This window comes from Aquarana catesbeiana, linkage group LG05 (genome assembly GCF_042186555.1).
Source record: "Aquarana catesbeiana isolate 2022-GZ linkage group LG05, ASM4218655v1, whole genome shotgun sequence".
NCBI classification, from domain to species: Eukaryota; Metazoa; Chordata; class Amphibia; order Anura; family Ranidae; genus Aquarana; species Aquarana catesbeiana.
In genome coordinates, this window is record NC_133328.1 from 360,887,050 (window position 1) to 360,905,966 (window position 18,917).

The following is an 18,917-nucleotide window of genomic DNA, read 5'->3' on the forward strand; positions in this document are numbered from 1 at the left end:
CAAAAAAAAAACCACCAACCTTCTACAGGTAGCTTTAGCTGAACACTGTTTTGAGGACGCACTACACTAACTTGTATATAATATAGCTGCCTGCGGTAGTGATAGGATCAGGAAACCACCACCAACCTTCTACAGGTAGCTTTAGCTGAACACTGTGCAGAGGTCGCACTACACTAATGTGTAAATAATGTAGCTGCCTGCGGTAGTGATAAGATCAGGAAAACACCACCAACCTTCTACAGGTAGCTTTAGCTGAACACTGTTTTAAGGAGGCACTACACTAACGTGTAAATAATGTAGCTGCCTGCGGTAGTGATAGGATCAGGAAAACACCACCAACCTTCTAGGTAGCTTTAGCTGAACACTGTGCAGAGGTCGCACTACACTAATGTGTAAATAATGTAGCTGCTTGCTGTAGTGATAAGATCAGGAAAACACCACCAACCTTCTACAGGTAGCTTTAGCTGAACACTGTTTTGAGGACGCACTACACTAACGTGTAAATAATGTAGCTGCCTGCGGTATTGATAGGATCAGGAAAACACCACCAATAGGGATGACCCGAAAACCCCCCTGTTAGGTTCACACCAGAACATGCGAACAGGCAAAAAATTTGTTCGAACACACGAACACCGTTAACGTCTATGGGACACGAACATGAATAATCAAAAGTGCTAATTTTAAAGGCTTATATGCAAGTTATTGTCATAAAAAGTGTTTGGGGACCTTGGTCCTGCCCCAGGGGAAATGGATCAATGTAAAAAAAAGTTAAAAACGGCCGTTTTTCGGGAGCAGTGATTTTAATAATGCTTAATGTGAAACAAAAAAAGTGTAATATCCCTTTAAATTTCGTAGCTGGGGGGTGTCTATAGTATGCCTGTAAAGGGGCGCATATTTCCCTTGTTTAGAACAGTCTTACAGCAAAATGACATTTCAAAGAAAAAAAGTCATATAAAACTACTCGCAGCTATTAATGCATTGCCGGTCCGACAATACACATAGAAGTTCATTGATAAAAACAGCATGGGAATTCCCCACAGGGGAACCACGAACCAAAATTTAAAAAAAAAAAATGATGTGGGGGGTCCCCCTAAATTCCATACCAGGCCCTTCAGGTCTGGTATGGATATTACGGGAAACCCCATGCCAAAATAAAAAAAAACAGCGTGGGGTCCCCCCAAAAATCCATACCAGACCCTTATCCAGGCACGCAACCTGGCAGGCCGCAGGAAAAGAGGGGGGGACGAGAGAGCGCCCCCTCCCTCCTGAACCGTACCAGGCCACATGCCCTCAACATTGGGAGGGTGCTTTAGGGTAGCCCCCCAAAACATCTTGTCCCCATGTTGATGAGGACAAGGGCCTCATCCCCACAATCCTGGCCGTATTGGGGGGTCTGCGGGTGGGGGGCTTATCGCAATCTGGAAGCCTCTTTAACAAGGGGACCCCCAGATCCCGGCCCTCCCCCCTGTGTGAGGGGGTACAAAAGTACCCCTACCATTTCACTAAAAAACTGTGAAAAATGTTAAAAATGACAAGAGACAGTTTTTGACAATTCCTTTATTTAAATGCTTCTTCTTTCTTCTATCTTCCTTGTCAAAAGAAGTTTATTGAGTATACAATGTTATAAAGATACATAAAGTAAGTTTACAAGGATCTATAAAGTAAGCTCATTGTTTTACAGTAGGGTTTATATAGGTAAATATCATGAAATTTCAAATATTAAACATTGGGTTCACGTAAACCTAAATTAAAGATATATATAATTTCCTTAGTTACTTTTGTAGGTATTTAAATGATTTATACCTACTATACATATTGTTTACAAGTAGAGTGTATATAGGTCAAATAAATTCTGATAATGAGCTTTGATCGTAAGGTGGAGAAAAGGAAAGAGAAAGAAGAAAAAGGGTTGAAAGGTAGAGGTATGGTCCACAAGGTTGTCCCGCTCGTCAGTTTATTATTCTTTTTAGTTCTCTTTGAAGCCTTAGAATGGGTGTCTCTGTAAGTCATTTAATCTGTTACCATGGCAACAGGACAGAGTCATTGAAGTTTGACAGGAACTGTTGTTTTATCCAAGGATGCCAAAGTTTTTCAAATTTTGGAATTTGATTTTGATCGATGGCTACCATCTTAGCATGGGACATTGTATTATTCATTCTGTGAATTGTTTCTGCTAGTACCAATGTAGGAGATTTCTATGCCTTGGCCACTGTTTGTTTTGCAGCCGTTATTAGTTGGATCATAAGTTTGAATTGAGAGAGTGTTAACCATTCCGGTTTTAGATTAAGTAAAGTTAAATATGGATCTGGTTGTATTATTTTTTTAAATATTTTAGATGCAATCACGAAGACTTCCTTCCAGAAGGTTTGGATTACTGGGCACGTCCACCATATGTGTAAATATGTGCCTATTTCTGGGCATCCTCGAAAACAAAGAGTTGAGGTATTAGGTGAATATTTTGCCACTCTAGTGGGTACAAGGTACCAGCGAGTTAGGACTTTATAATTTGTCTCCAGTGCTAAGATGTTGGGTGAAGATGACTTAGATGTGAGCCATATGTTAGACCAGTCCGTGTCTTCTAAAGTTCGTCTCAGGTCCTCCTCCCACCTCTGAACGTAAGAGGGTCTATTAAGATTTGCTACTCCATATAATTGATTATAAAGTGATGAAATTGTACCTTTAGCAAATGGATCTTTTGTACAGATTGATTCAAAAATGGATAATTGGGATAATGGTGTATCCCCCTTTAGGAACGGTGTATAGAAATTTTTGATTTGGAGATATCTAAATATCTCAGAGTTTGGTAGATCATATTTTTCTCTAAGCGATGGGAATGAAAGGAATGATTTAGATGCTATGAAGTCATTTAGTGTCTGAATGCCTGATGTTGTCCAAGCTTTAAAAGAATTTGGGTAGATCCATGCCGGATAAAAGGCCGGATTTCTGATAAAAGAAAGGAGAGGATTGTGTGGAGATTGTAACTGATATTTGGTTTTTAGTTTATCCCAGAGAGATAAGAAGTGTTTAGTTATCGGATTATGAATTTTAAAGCGGTCTTTAGGATCAAGCCATAATAAATTTGATATTAATAGAGGGTCATTTTCTGAAGCCTCTATAAATACCCATAATGGGATTTCCTGTTTTGCATGGTATTTGGACAGACTGGCCAAATGTGCTGCTCTGTAGTAGTTAGTAAAATTAGGGTATCCCAGGCCTCCTTTATTTTTGGGAAGATGTAGTGTGTGTATAGGTATACGTGGTTTAGAAGAGCCCCATATAAACGAAGTTGCTCTTTTTTGTACTATTCTCAAAAAATAGGAAGGAATTGGAATAGGGAGGACTCTGAATAGATAAAGCAATTTGGGTAGAATAGTCATTTTGATTGCATTAATCTTCCCTATCCAGGATAAAGGAAGTTGCGACCATTGTTTTATTAGATTTGTGATCTGTCTTAATACAGGAGGATAATTGGTTGAGAATAAGTCAGAATGAGATGCTGTTAAATGAATTCCAAGATATGGGATTGATTTTTCTGCCCATGTGAATGGGAGTGCAGCCCTATCCGGGATCAATTCCATGTTTGTGAGTGAAATATTAAGCACTAGGCATTTCTTAGGATTAATCATAAGGCCGGATAGGGCTGCAAATCCATCAAGAGCTGGTATTAAGTTAGGACCAGAGACCTGTGGTGATGATAGAAAAAGTAATATATCGTCTGCAAATATACATAATTTGTGTGTAATACCTCCTACTTCAATGCCAGTTATAGTTTGGTTTGTTCTGATGTATTGGGCCATGGGTTCGAGTATAAGGGCAAATAATAAGGGAGATAATGGGCAACCCTGTCGGGTACCTCTTTCGATATTAAAGGCTTCAGATTTGTATCCAGCATATTTTATATAGGCTTTGGGTTTATTATATAATGCTTTGATCCATGTTAAAAAGTGGGGTCCAAAACCCCATTTTTGTAATGAATATTGCATATATTGCCAGGATACTGTGTCAAATGCCCTCTTAATATCGAGAGATAGAACACATAAAGGGATTTTCCGTTTTTTAGCAATATGTGCCAATAACACTGCCCTGCGTATATTATCGCCTGCCTGTCTATTTGGCATGAAGCCTACTTGATCTCTATGTATTAATTTTCCTATAATGCTATTGAGGCGTTTTGCTATTATTTTTGCTAATAATTTAATATCGAGGTTTAACAGAGAGATAGGCCGATAATTCACACAGGAAGTATCATCAGAAAGGGGTTTTGGGATCATACAAACAATTGCCATTAGTGTTTTTTGCCAAAAAGAATGTCCATCTAGAAGTTTGTTAAAAGTTTCAGTGAGAATGGGAGAGAGTATTTCTGAGAATGTTTTATAGTATAAAGCCGAGCAGCCATCTGGGCCTGGTCTTTTGTTAAGTTTTAGGTCTTTTATGGCGTTAGCAACTTCATCTATAGTTATAGGCTCATCCAAACTGCTTTTTTGATTCTGAGATAACTCAGGTAAGGTTATTTTTGAGAAGAAGGATTCAGCTTCTGTAGGATTAAATTCATTGTTTGTCTTGTATAAAGTTGCGAGATGTGAGTGAAATTTATGGACTATTTTAACTGGATTACAAGTGTAAACATTTTTTGATAATTTCAAACGTATTGGTTTGAAAGATTTGTTAGTTGAATTTAATGCCCGAGCCAAATATGTACCTGGTTTGTTTGTATTCATGTAGAAATTGTGTTTGGAGCATTTGAGGGATTTATCAACTGACTCAGTGAGAAATAGATCGTATTCCAATCTAGATTTTTCCAGATGAGATTTTGTACTCTGAGATGGATTATCTTGAAATGATATGTAGGCTGCATTAAAATTGAGTTCTAGTTTTTTTGCTAGATTTTTGTGTTCCCGTTTAAATAGTGCCATTTGTCTTTGTATTGTACCACGCAAGACAGGCTTATGAGCTTCCCACAGTGTTATTGGGGAGATGTCTGTTGTATTATTTACTAATTGATATGTATTCCTTTAAAGCTTGTTCAATGGCCATCTGATGTAGTGGGTGTTTGAGCATTATGTCCGGTAAGTACCACGTTGGGTCATGCGCTTTTGGTATGGCTGAGGCTATAGTAGTGTATACTGCATTATGGTCAGACCACAGAATCGGAATTATATCTGATGCAATAATTTCTGGTATCATTCCTATTGTTAGAAAAATATGATCTATTCTGGTGAAGGTTTGATGAGGGTGCGAGAAATAAGTGAATTTCTTTTTCATTGGGTTACTTTCTCTCCATGAATCTACCAGATTGTATTTGGAAAGAAGTTGAGAAAAATGTAATCTAGAGGTTATTTTGGATGGTGTAAAAGGTGATTTATCTAGAAATGGGAGGAGGACCTGGTTTGAATCCCCACACATTATCACTGTTCCTATTTTGTGTGTATTAATCACTTGTAATATATGTGAGAGGAATGGTGTAGGTTGTTTGTTAGGAGCGTAGTAGGAAATCACCGTGATTGCTGTATCCATTATATAACCCATGAGTATCAGGTATCTACCTTCTGGGTCTTTAATTTCTGATGATAAGGTGAATGGTGTGGATCGGTGAAATGCAATTAGAGTTCCCCTTTGCTTGGTACAGGCAGAAGCCGTGTAAATTTGTTGATAAAAAGGAGAAATATATTTTGGAGTAGAATCTTTGGTGAAGTGTGTTTCTTGGAGGCATACTATGTGAGCCTTCTTGTTATGGAAAGTACGGAAGGCTTTGGTCCTTTTTTGAGGGACATTTATTCCCTGAACATTCAGGGAAAGTATATTCAGTGGTGCCATGGCAATAGATCAAATAGTTTTGACTTACTTTTTGTTATGCAGAGCTGACTGCGCAGATCAACCTGTGTGGACTGAAGAGATGAATAGATAGAAAAGAAACCAGTGAATTCTGGAGTAAAGAGTAAACAAAAAACATATGAGATTAGATGATACATTGTATAAATTATTTTTTGCAAGTAATCACAATTTACCCGTGAAAGAGAACAAATATCTCTCTCAGGGGAATAAGTGCCTTCGTCACACTCCCACATAATATGGTTGGGAGAATGAGGAGGGCTAATGGGGGTACACGGATCTTCCGCTTACAGGAGAGAAGTGCTATGTCAAAAGACATCAAAATGATGTTTCATTAATTGGAGTGCAGAATATAGTTTTTGTTGAAATTATTTATTCCAGGGTGGTTGTATATGGTTAGTCTTGCCCTAGGCTAAATAATTCAGTTAGAAAGGTACTGTTAATAACTTTGGTATTGATGAAGATAGTTTGAATTATTTTGGGATTTTAACCCTTTTAGAGTAAACAATTACATATTTTATTCATATGCAACTGTTTAGATATGTTAACTCATAAAATTGAGGTTGTATTGCTTCAGATTAGAATAAACAAAAACATAATTCTAGGAACTAGTTAGGTAATAATATATTTGTTTTAAGAAAAGAAAGAAAAAGCTTCCATTACTTCTGGATTATTGAACATATTTGTCCTAAAAAGTAATAAATCTATTGTTATTACCTGATAATATATAACTGAACAAGAATTTCCTTATTTCACATATATATTCTAAGGCTATATGAATCAGAAGTCATAAGAAATATAACTGGAATGTAACATGATCCCACACAGTGTGTGACTAGGGATGAGCTTCGTGTTCGAGTCGAACCCATGTTCGACTCGAACATCAGCTGTTCGATCGTTCGCCGAATTGCAAACGATATGGGCCGTTTGCGCCAAATTCGTGTGGCGCGTCACGGCCCATAATTCACTGCGGAATCGCAGTGCATTGCTTGCTGATGATTGGCCAAGCATGCACTATGACCCGCATGCTTGGCCAATCACAGCGCCGCCTTAACAGAGAGCCATAATTGGCCAAAGCCAAGGAGGCTTTGGCCAATTATGGCTCAGGGGATTTAGTACACGCCCCACACTATATAAGGCCGCCTGCACGGCGGCCCTGTGCAGTGTGTTCCGGTGTGCTTAGAGAGAGAGAGAGACAGTGTCATTTCATTTGAGTTAGCTAGATTAGGCAGGACAGTCAGTCAGTTAGCTGCACTTAAAGTGTATTGTGTATATATATGCATCCCAGGTGTTGCATATATATATATATACACTGTATTCAGTTTAGCTATATCCGTTCCTGTTATCTTCTAGACTATTTACATTTAGTGCAGTGCGTCCTGCTCACAGTGTTCAGCTAGATCCGTTCCTGTTATATTCCTACTGACAGGCAGGCTTGTCTTGTTACAGTATTTTGAAGAAAATTACTGGTGTTCTTTTGATCCTATTAGTACCACAGTCAGGCAGCTAGACTATTTACATTTAGTGCAGTGCGTCCTGCTCACAGTGTTCAGCTAGATCCGTTCCTGTTATCTTCTTACTGACAGGCAGGCTTGTCTTGTTACAGTATTTTAAAGAAAATTACTGGTGTTCTTTTGATCCTATTAGTACCACAGTCAGGCAGCTAGACTATTTACAGTTAGTGCAGTGCGTCCTGCCCACAGTGTTCTGCTAAACCTACAAGTAAGTGGGGTGCGTCCTGCTCACAGTGTTCAGCTAAACCTACAAGTTAGTGGGGTGCGTCCACCTCACAGTGTTCAGCTAAACCTACAAGCTAGTGGGGTGCGTCCTGCTCACAGTGTTCAGCTAGATCCGTTTCTGTTATCTTCTTACTAACAGGCAGGCTTGTCTTGTTACAGTAAATACAGCTACCTGAAGAAAATTGCTGGTGTTCTTTTGATCCTATTAGTACCACAGTCAGGCAGCTAGACTATTTACAGTTAGTGCAGTGCGTCCTGCTCACAGTGTTCTGCTAAACCTACAAGTTAGTGGGGTGTGTCCTGCTCACAGTGTTCAGCTAAACCTACAAGTTAGTGGGGTGCGTCCACCTCACAGTGTTCAGCTAAACCTACAAGCTAGTGGGGTGCGTCCTGCTCACAGTGTTCAGCTAGATCTGTTTCTGTTATCTTCTTACTGACAGGCAGGCTTGTCTTGTTACAGTAAATACAGCTACCTGAAGAAAATTGCTGGTGTTCTTTTGATCCTATTAGTACCACAGTCAGGCAGCTAGACTATTTACAGTTAGTGCAGTGCGTCCTGCTCACAGTGTTCTGCTAAACCTACAAGTTAGTGGGGTGCGTCCTGCTCACAGTGTTCAGCTAAACCTACAAGTTAGTGGGGTGCGTCCACCTCACAGTGTTCAGCTAAACCTACAAGCTAGTGGGGTGCGTCCTGCTCACAGTGTTCAGCTAGATCCGTTCCTGTTATCTTCTTACTGACAGGCAGGCTTGTCTTGTTACAGTAAATACAGCTACCTGAAGAAAATTGCTGGTGTTCTTTTGATCCTATTAGTACCACAGTCAGGCAGCTAGACTATTTACAGTTAGTGCAGTGCGTCCTGCTCACAGTGTTCTGCTAAACCTACAAGTTAGTGGGGTGCGTCCTGCTCACAGTGTTCAGCTAAACCTACAAGTTAGTGGGGTGCGTCCACCTCACAGTGTTCAGCTAAACCTACAAGCTAGTGGGGTGCGTCCTGCTCACAGTGTTCAGCTAGATCCGTTCCTGTTATCTTCTTACTGACAGGCAGGCTTGTCTTGTTACAGTATTTTAAAGAAAATTGCTGGTGTTCTTTTGATCCTATTAGTACCACAGTCAGGCAGCTAGCCTATTTACAGTTAGTGCAGTGCGTCCTGCTCACAGTGTTCTGCTAAACCTACAAGTTAGTGGGGTGCGTCCTGCTCACAGTGTTAAGCTAAACCTACAAGTTAGTGGGGTGCGTCCACCTCACAGTGCTCAGCTAAAGCTACCTGTAGAAGGTTGGTGGTGTTCTCATACTACAGGCAGGCAGTTGATTTTGCTAGCTGCAGTATCAGTACATATATATATATATATATATATATATATATATATATATATATCCCAGCTTAGTGCAGCTACAGGCCATTAGTATGTCTGGAAGGCCAAGAAGGAGAGGCAGACAGTCACAAGCCAATAAGAGAGGGCAAGCAGGCTCTGTGTCTAGTGCTGGTCGTGGAGACGGTGCATCCTCATCAGCACGTGGCCATGGGACACGCTTGGCCTTTTTTTCGGCAGCTGGCCATGTTGAGCCGCAACATGCGGAAGACTTGGTCGAGTGGATGACCAAGCCGTCCTCATCCTCCTCATCCTCTCTCACCCATGCCCAGGGTACTTTGTCTGGCAAAGCAGCGGCCTCTTCCCTCAGCTCAATGTCATCAGTGACTCCTTCCCTAGCCCCACCATGTCCTCCTGAGGAGTCCCTCGAACTGTTTGACCACAGTGTTGGGTACATGCTCCAGGATGATGAACAGCGTTTGGATGGCTCTGATGATGATACTGAGCTCGATGAAGGCAGTAACACGAGCACGGACAGAGGGGGTGCCCAAGAAGGACAGCAATCTGGCAGTCATGCTCCCCCTGCTGCAGCATACTGCCAGGTTTGCTCCAGTGATGAGGAGGGAGGGGATGATGAGGTCACTGACTCAACATGGGTGCCTGATAGGAGAGAGGAGGAGGAGGAGGAGGAGGAGGAGGCGGCACATCACCAATGAGGCAGGATGCCCTCCAGGGGCCAGCCTAAGGGCAGCACATTGACTGCATCACACCCCAAAGCTCCACATGTGCAGGGCGCTGCAGTCTCTGCGCGTTATTCAAAAAGTTCTTTGGTGTGGGCCTTTTTTGAGACGAGTGCATTAGATCGCACCGCTGCTATTTGCAACATATGTCTCAAGCGTATCTCGCGTGGCAAAAACATCTCCCGCTTGGGTACCACATGCTTGACCAGACATATGTTGACCTGCCATGCAATTCGTTGGCAAGCGTATCTAAAAGACCCACACCAAAGAACAAAGAGGACCTCTGCTTGCTCCTCATCAGCTGAGATTTCCAACCCCACTAGACCTTCAGTCCTCTCTGAGACCTGCACTGAGAGGAATGAAGGTGTAGAATTAGGTGTGTCACAGCCACGTACTTGTGGGCAATCTGATTTTGGTACACCGACGTCAGATTGTACCAGGCAAATTTCCCTGCCCCAGCTGCTGCACCGCCAAAAGAAGTTTGCTCCCAGCCATCCACATGCCCAACGGTTGAATGCTAGCTTGGCAAAATTGCTAGCACTTCAACTGCTGCCTTTTCAGTTGGTAGACTCTGCCCCCTTCCGTGAGTTTGTGGAATGTGCGGTTCCTCAGTGGCAGGTACCCAAACGCCACTTTTTCTCATGGAAGGCGATTCCGGCTCTCTACCAGCATGTGGAAGGCAATATCCATGCCTCGCTGGACAGGGCAGTCAGCGGTAAGGTGCATATTACCGCTGACTCATGGTCCAGCAGGCATGGACAGGGACGTTACCTAAGTTTCAAGGCGCATTGGGTGACTCTGCTGGCAGCTGGGAAGGATGCAGGACAAGGTGCAGTAGTGTTGGAGGTTGTTCCGCCACCACGCCTCCAAAATGCTAATGATTGTGACACACCTCTCTCCTCCACCCCCTCCTCTTCTTCTTCCTCCATGGCCTCTTCCTCGGAACCAGCGGTGCTCCGTAGTCGTTCAAGGGGCTACGCAAGTACGCAGGCCAAAAGATGCCATGCGGTGCTTGAGCTGGTGTGCTTGGGGGACAGGAGCCACACTGGGGCAGAGGTTCTGTCAGCTCTGCAGGGGCAGGTTCAGAGGTGGTTGACGCCACGACAACTTAAGGCAGGAATGGTGGTTTGCGACAATGGCACCAACCTCCTCTCTGCCCTCCAACAGGGACAAATGACCCATGTGCCCTGTTTGGCTCACGTCCTTAACTTGGTGGTGCAGCGGTTCTTGGGCAGGTACCCGGGCTTACAGGATGTCCTGAGGCAGGCCAGGAAAGTCTGTGTGCATTTCCGCCGGTCATATAATGCCAGTGCTCGGCTGACGGACCTCCAAAAGGAGTTTAACCTGCCCAAGAACCGCCTAATCTGTGACATGCCCACCAGGTGGAACTCAACGTTGGCCATGCTGCAGCTGCTGCACACGCAGCAGAGGGCCATCAATGAGTACCTGTGCGACTATGGCACCAGGACAGGGTCAGGGGAGCTTGGTTTTTTTTTCCCCACGCCAGTGGGCCATGATCAGGGATGCATGCACTGTCCTGTCACCATTTGAGGAGGCCACGAGGATGGTGAGCAGTGACAGTGCATGCATCAGTGACACTGTCCCCCTTGTCCACCTGTTGGAGCACACGCTGCGTGGAATAATGGACAGGGCACTTGAGGCAGAACAGAGGCAGGAAGAGGAGGACTTCCTTAGCTCTCAAGGCCCCCTTTATCCAGACAGTGTTCCTGCGTGCCCGCCGATCACACAGGAAGAGGACGAGGAGGAAGAGGAGGAGGAGGAGGAGGAAGATTGTGTCAGTATGGAGGTGGAGCCTGGCACTCAGCATCAGCAGCAGTCTTTAAGGGATCAGTCCCAAGAAACACATGGACTTGTACGTGGCTGGGAGGAGGTGGCTGCGGACCATGTCGTCCTTAGTGACCCAGAGGACTCCGGACCGAATGCCTCAGCAAACCTACGCTGCATGGCCTCCCTGATCCTGCAAAGCCTGCGTAAGGATCCTCGTATTCGTGGTATCAAGGAGAAGGACCAATACTGGCTGGCAACCCTCCTTGATCCACGTTACAAGGGTAAGGTTGCGGACCTTATCTTGCCATCGCAGAGGGAGCAGAGGATGAAACATCTTCGGGAGGCCTTGCAGAAAGGTCTGTGCAACGCGTTCCCAGAGACTGGGAGGTTACAAACTCCTGTTTCTGGACAACGTGTTGCTGAGGCTTCGGTCAGTCAAAGAAGGAGCGGTGGAGAAGGTGGCCGTCTGACCGATGCGTTCAGACAATTTTTTGGTCCGCAGCCCCAAGGTATGATCGGTTCCAGCAACCATCGCCAGCGTCTGTTTTACATGGTGCAGGAATACCTAGGGGCAAGATCAGACTTGGACACCTTTCCCACCGAAAATCCTCTGGGTTACTGGGTCTTGAGGATGGATCACTGGCCAGAGCTTGCACAGTATGCAATTGAGCTACTGGCCTGTCCTGCATCCAGCGTTCTTTCGGAACGCACATTCAGTGCTGCTGGAGGCGTGGTAACCGATCACAGGGTGCGTCTGTCCACTGACTCGGTCGATCGACTGACCTTCATAAAAATGAATCAGTCTTGGATCACCACCAGCTACCAAGCACCTGATGCTGATGTAACCGAATAATTTTTTTTGAAATCTCAGATCCCTTCAAAGACTGCCTATGCTGATGCTGAGTGACTATCCCTGAGTAATTATCCTCTTCCTCCTCAATCATCACGCTGATAGCTTGTAAGAACATTTTTGGTTCTGGGTGCCACCACCAGTGCCTAAGGCACAATTTTTCAGCCCCTGTTTAACAGGGGCATGTAATTACGATTTTTGATGTAATACTTTGCAGCAGGGCTCGTTCCTGCATTCCAACTAGAGTGTCTGTGAGGGGTTGCAGTGTTGTGGCACCAGCACCAGTGCCTAAGGCCTAATTTTTCAGCTCCTGTTCAACAGGGGCATGTAATTACAATTCTTGATCTAATATTTCACAGCAGAGCCCTGTGAGGGCTTACAGTGTTGTGGCCACAGCAACACCTAAGGCCCAAATTTCTGCTGAGTATATAGGGCAGGACCCTACTTTCAAACAACTAACTTACAAACGACTCCTACTTGCAAATGGAAGGAGACAACAGGAAGTGAGAATAAATCTACCCCTAGGAAGGGAAATTCTCTCCTGTAAGAGTTAATATGGGAAAAACATTTCTCCTTTCCACTGATGCTTTCCAATCCATTGGGACAAAAAGTGAGGTGAAATCTTCTGAAGAGGAGGAAAGACAGCAAAACAAATGTCACAGGGGTGATAACCCTTCCCTATGTTTTCCAAAAAGCTTAAAAAAGATTTTTTGGCTGGAGCTAAACACGTTAAAAATGTACCCGTTCAAAATTACAAAGAGATTCTACTTAACAACAAACCTACAGCCTGTATACTGCTGTTCAGAGTATATAGGGCCTGGTGGCCCCACACCTTTCCTTATTTTAATTTGGGTGCGGGGTTCCCCTTAATATCCATACAAGACCCAAAGGGCCTGGTAATGGACTGGGGGGTACCCATGCCATTTGTCTCACTGATTTTCATCCATATTGCCAGGACCCGACATTACATTAAACCCGCAAGCAGTTTTAAATGAGATTTTTTCCTTTAAAAATGACATTTGGTGCAGGGACTGTTCTAAACATGGGAAACACGCGTCACTTTACAGGCATACTATAGACACCCCTCAGGTACGATATTTAAAGGAATATTTCACTTTTTTTTTTTACTTTAAGCATCATTAAAATCACTGCTCCCGAAAAAACGGCCGTTTTTAAAAGTTTTTTTTGCATTGATACAGATACATGTCCCCTGGCGTAGGTCCCCAAACCCTTTTTAGGACAATACCATGCAATAGCCTTTAAAATGAGCACTTTTGATTTCGAACGTTCGAGTCCCATAGACGTCAATGGGGTTCTAACGTTCGTGCGAACTTTCGGTCTGTTCGCAGGTTCTGGTGCGAACCGAACCGGGGGGTGTTCAGCTCATCCCTATGTGTGACTATCAGAATGCAGTTACATTCAGTTATAAATATAGGTTTTTTATAGAGAACCATCTCTTAGTATAATAAATGAAGAGATATCAGGAATTAGGATGTCAGTCCATTGAATCTTCTTGGTCCATTGATGATGTGGCATAACGGCCTCTTTTGTGAGAATGATGATTCCCATTTTGTTCTGAAATTTTCTGGGTGCTGCCTGAAGGTGAAGATGACGCCATTCTTCTGCGTGTGGGAGTGTTGCTGCTTGTGGGTTCTGTGAGATTTAATTTTAAAAGGGTTTGTTGTAGTTCATCTGCTGATCTGCTTCTGTAAATTATACCTTGGTAGTTAAATCTGACTGAAAAGGGGAAGCCCCATTGATACATAATGTTGTGGCGTTGCAGTTCCATTAGTTGGGGTTTCATGGATCGTCTTTTAGTAATAGTAAGTTGGGATAGGTCAGCAAAAATTTGATAATTGTGTCCTTGAAAATTAAGTTCTTTTTTTCTCTTGCAGCAATTAGTATTTGTTCTTTCGTTCTGTAATAATGAAATTTTGTGATTATATCACGTGGGGGTCCATCTTTCTTTTTGGCTGTGAGGGCTCTGTGTACTCTGTCCAGTTCTAAACGTTCAATAGGGATATCTGGCTTTAGTTCTTGTAATAGAGCAGTAATAGTAGATTGCAGGTCTGTCACAGTTTCAGGTATTCCCCTTATGCGCAAGTTTGAACGTCTGGCTCTATTTTCGTAATCTTCGAGCTTAGTTTGAAGTATTAAATTCTCTTTTTTTAATTGTTCCAATTCTGTTATATTTTCTTGGGTTGTAATTTCAATTTCATCCATTTTTATTTCTAAGGCTGCGGTGCGGTTTCCCAGCTCTCTTATTTCTTTGGTTAGGCTTTTTGTTATTTGGTCTGAGGTTTGTTTTAAAGCCTTATGAAGCATCTGAGGAGGCTTGTGGATAAGTTTGTGAGAGGATTTGTTCTGTATCTGACTCAAATGGAGAGTCTTGCTGTGACATTTTCTGTCTGTGAGAGCGCCCTGATGCTGTATCTTGTGAGGTGACTGGAGCTGCTTCAGCTGCAGTGAGTGCCTGTGAGCTCTTTGTGAGGTGATTTTTATTTCTGCCACGGTTTCCTCCCAGTACCATATTTCCTGCCCAAACTTTCACAGTTTGTTCCCTGGGGCAAAAAGTTTCAAATGGATACCTTTTGAGCCTGCAGGCTCCGCTTTGTCCTTCTCTTCTCTCCTCAGTGGTGTGGAGCTCTAACAATGCATGTCTGCTCCGCTAGGCTCCACCTCCTGCCCCCCTTTCTTCTATCTTCTATCTTCCTTCATCTTCTTCTTCTTCTGGTTCTTCTGGTTCTTCCTCTGGTGTTTTCGTCCAGCATCTCCTCTGCGGCGTCTTCTTCCCTTCTTCTCCTCGGGCCACTCCGCATCCATGGCATGAAGGGAGGCTCCCGCTCTTCTCTTCATCTTCTTCTCTTCATCTTCTTTTCGGGCCGCTCCGCATCAATGCTGGCATGGAGGGAGGCTCCCGCTGTGTGACGCTTCTCCTCTTCTGACGGTTCCTAAATAACGGGGGGTGGGGCCACCTGGTGACCCCGCCCCCTCTGACACACGGGGACATGACAGGACTTCCCTGCGGCATTCCCCGTGACACCACAGGGAAGTTCCGTCAAGTCACCATGCGTCAGAGGGGGCAGGGTCACCGGATGGCCCCGCCCCCGTTATTTAAGAACCATCAGAAGAGGAGAAGCATCACACAGTGGGAGCCTCCCTCCATGCCAGCATGGATGCGGAGCGGCACGAAAAGAAGATAAAGACAAGATGATGAAGAGAAGAATATGAAGAGAAGAAGATGAAGAGAAGAAGTTGAAGAGAAGAGCGGGAGCCTCCCTCCATGCCATGGATGCGGAGCGGCCCGAGGAGAAGGGAAGAAGACGCGGACGAGAACACCAGAGGAAGAACCAGAAGAACCAGAAGAAGAATATGAAGGAAGATAGAAGATAGAAGAAAGAAGAAGCATTTAAATAAAGGAATTGTCAAAAACTGTCTCTTGTCATTTTTAACATTTTTGACAGTTTTTTAGTGAAATGGTAGGGATACTTTTGTACACCGTTACCATTTCACACAGGGGGGAGGGCTGGGATCTGGGGGTCCCCTTGTTAAAGGGGGCTTCCAGATTCCAATAAGCCCCCCGCCCACAGACCCCCACAACCACCGACCAGGGTTGTGGGGATGAGGCCCTTGTCCTCATCAACATGTGGACAAGGTGTTTTGGGGGGCTACCCCAAAGCACCCTCCCAATGTTGAGGGCATGTGGCCTGGTACGGTTCAGAAGGGGGGGCGCTCTCTCATCCCCCCTCCTTTCCTGCAGCCTACCAGGTTGCGTGCTCGGATAAGGGTCTGGTATGGATTTTTGGGGGGACTCCACGCCATTTTTTAAAAAAATTTTGGCGCTGGGTTCACCTTAATATCCTACCAGACCTGAAGGGCCTGGTATGGAATTTAGGGGGACCCCCACATCATTTTTTTTTTAATTTTGGCCGGGGTTCCCCTTAATATCCATACCAGACCTGAAGGGCCTGGTATGGAATTTAGGGGGAGCCCCCACGTCATTTTTGTTTTTAAATTTTGGCCGGGGTTCCCCTTAATATCCATACTAGACCTGAAGGGCCTGGTATGGAATTTAGGGGGAACCCCCCGTCATTTTTTTTTTTTTAATTTTGGTTCAGGGTTCCCCTGTGGGGAATTCCCATGCCGTTTTTATCAATGAACTTCTATGTGTACTGTCGGACCAGCAATGCATTGATAGCCGCGAGTAGTTTTAAATGACTTTTTTTCCTTTGAAATGTCATTTTGCTGTCAGACTGTTCTAAACACGGGAAACATGCTCCCCTTTACAGGCATACTATAGACACCCCCCAGGTATGAAATTTAAAGGGATGTTACACTTTTATTGTTTCACTTTAAGCATTATTAAAATCACTGCTCCCGAAAAAAACGGCCGTTTTTACCCTTTTTTTACATTGATCCATGTCCCCTGGGGACACTTTTTATGACAATAACTTGCATATAAGCCTTTAAAATTAGCACTTTTGATTTCTCCCATAGACTTTTAAAGGGTGATCCGCATTCGAATTTGCCGTGAACACCCCAAATTGTTCGCTGTTCGGCGAACTTGAGAACAGCCCATGTTTGAGTCGAACATGAGTTTGACTCGAACTCGAAGCTCATCCCTAACCACCAACTTTCTACAGGTAGCTTTAGCTGAACACTGTGCAGAGGTCGCACTACACTAACGTGTAAATAATTTATCTGCCTGCGGTAGTGGTAAGATCAGGAAAACACCACCAACCTTCTACAGGTAGCTTTAGCTGAACACTGTTTTGAGGACGCACTACACTAACGTGTAAATAATGTAGCTACCTGCGGTAGTGATAGCATCAGGAAAACAACACCAACCTTCTACAGGTAGCTTTAGCTGAACACTGTTTTGAGGACGCACTACACTAACGTGTAAATAATGTAGCTGCCTGCGGTAGTGATAGCATCAGGAAAACACCACCAACCTTCTACAGGTAGCTTTAGCTGAACACTGTGCAGAGGTCACACTACACTAACATGTAAATAATGTAGCTGCCTGCGGTAGTGATAGGATCAGGAAAACACCACCAACCTTCTACAGGTAGCATTAGCTGAACACTGTGCAGAGGTCGCACTACACTAACGTGTAAATAATGTAGCTGCTTGCGGTAGTGATAGGATCAGGAAAACACCACCAACCTTCTACAGGTAGTTTTAGCTGAACACTGTGCAGAGGTCGCACTACACTAAATTGTAGTTTTAGCTGAACACTGTGAGGAGGACACACTACACTAACTTGTAGCTTTAGCTGAACACTGTGAGGAGGAAGCACTACCCTAACTTGTAGCTTTAGGTGAACACTGTGCACTACACTAACTTGTAGCTTTAACTTAACACTGTTCAGAGGATTCACTACACTAACTTGTAGCTTTAGTTGAACACTGTGCAGAGGTCGCACTATACTAACTTGTAGCTTTAGCTGAACACTGTGAGGAGGACGCACTACACTGACTTGTAGCTTTAGCTAAACACTGTGCAGAGGTCGCACTACACTAACTTTGTAGCTTTATCTGAACACTGTGCACTACACTAACTTGTAGCTTTAGCTGAACACTGTTCAGAGGACGCACTACACTAACTTGTAGCTTTAGATGAACACTGTGAGAAGGAAACACTATACTAACTGTAAATAGTGTAGCTGCCTGACTGTGGTACTAATAGGATCAGAAGAACACCAGCAATTTTCTTCAGGTAGCTGTACTGTAACAACACCTGCCTGCCTGTCGGTAGGAAGATAATAACAGGAACGGATCAATCTAAACTGAATACAGTATATATATATATATATATATATATATATATATATATATACAACACCTGGGATGCATATATATACACAATACACTGTAAGTGCAGCTAACTGACTGACTGTCCTGCCTAATCTATCTAACTTAAATCAAATGACACTGTCTCTCTGTCTCTGTCTCTCAACGCCCAAACACACTACACAGGGCCACTGTGAAGGCGGCCTTATATAGTGTGGGGCGTGTACTAAACCTCCTGAGCCATAATTGGCCAAAGCCACCCTGGCTTTGGCCAATTACAGCTCTCTCTACAGACGGTGCTGTGATTGGCCAAGCATGCGAATCATAGCGCATGCTTGGCCAATCATCAGCCAGCAATGCACTGCGATGCCGCAGTGAATCATGGGCCGTGACGCGCCGCACAAATTTGGCGCGAACGGCCCATATTGTTCGCAATTCGAGTCGAACATGGGTTTGACTCGAACACGAAGCTCATTCCTATTTGCAGCCGATCGCACTGTTGCAATTTGCAAATTTTGCCTCAAGCTGATCAAGTGTGGCAAAAACACCAGCCATTTGGGTACCACATGCTTGACAAGGTATTAAACCTCCTACCTCTCAGCCCTTTGGCAAGAGCACCTGAAAGCCACGCAAAAGGGATGCAACTCTGCTCCTCCTCACTCCATACCTTTCAGGTCTACCCCCGCTATATCTCATGACCTCTCAGCAGCCTCTACTGACAGGGATGATGGTATAGCGAAGGGTGTCACAGGTCCTTGCAACATGTCTGCCAGCAGCACACCACCAGGTATAGACTATAGCAGGCAAATTTATCTTCCCCAGCTGTTTCAGAAAAAAAAAAAAAAATACACTCCCTTTCACCCA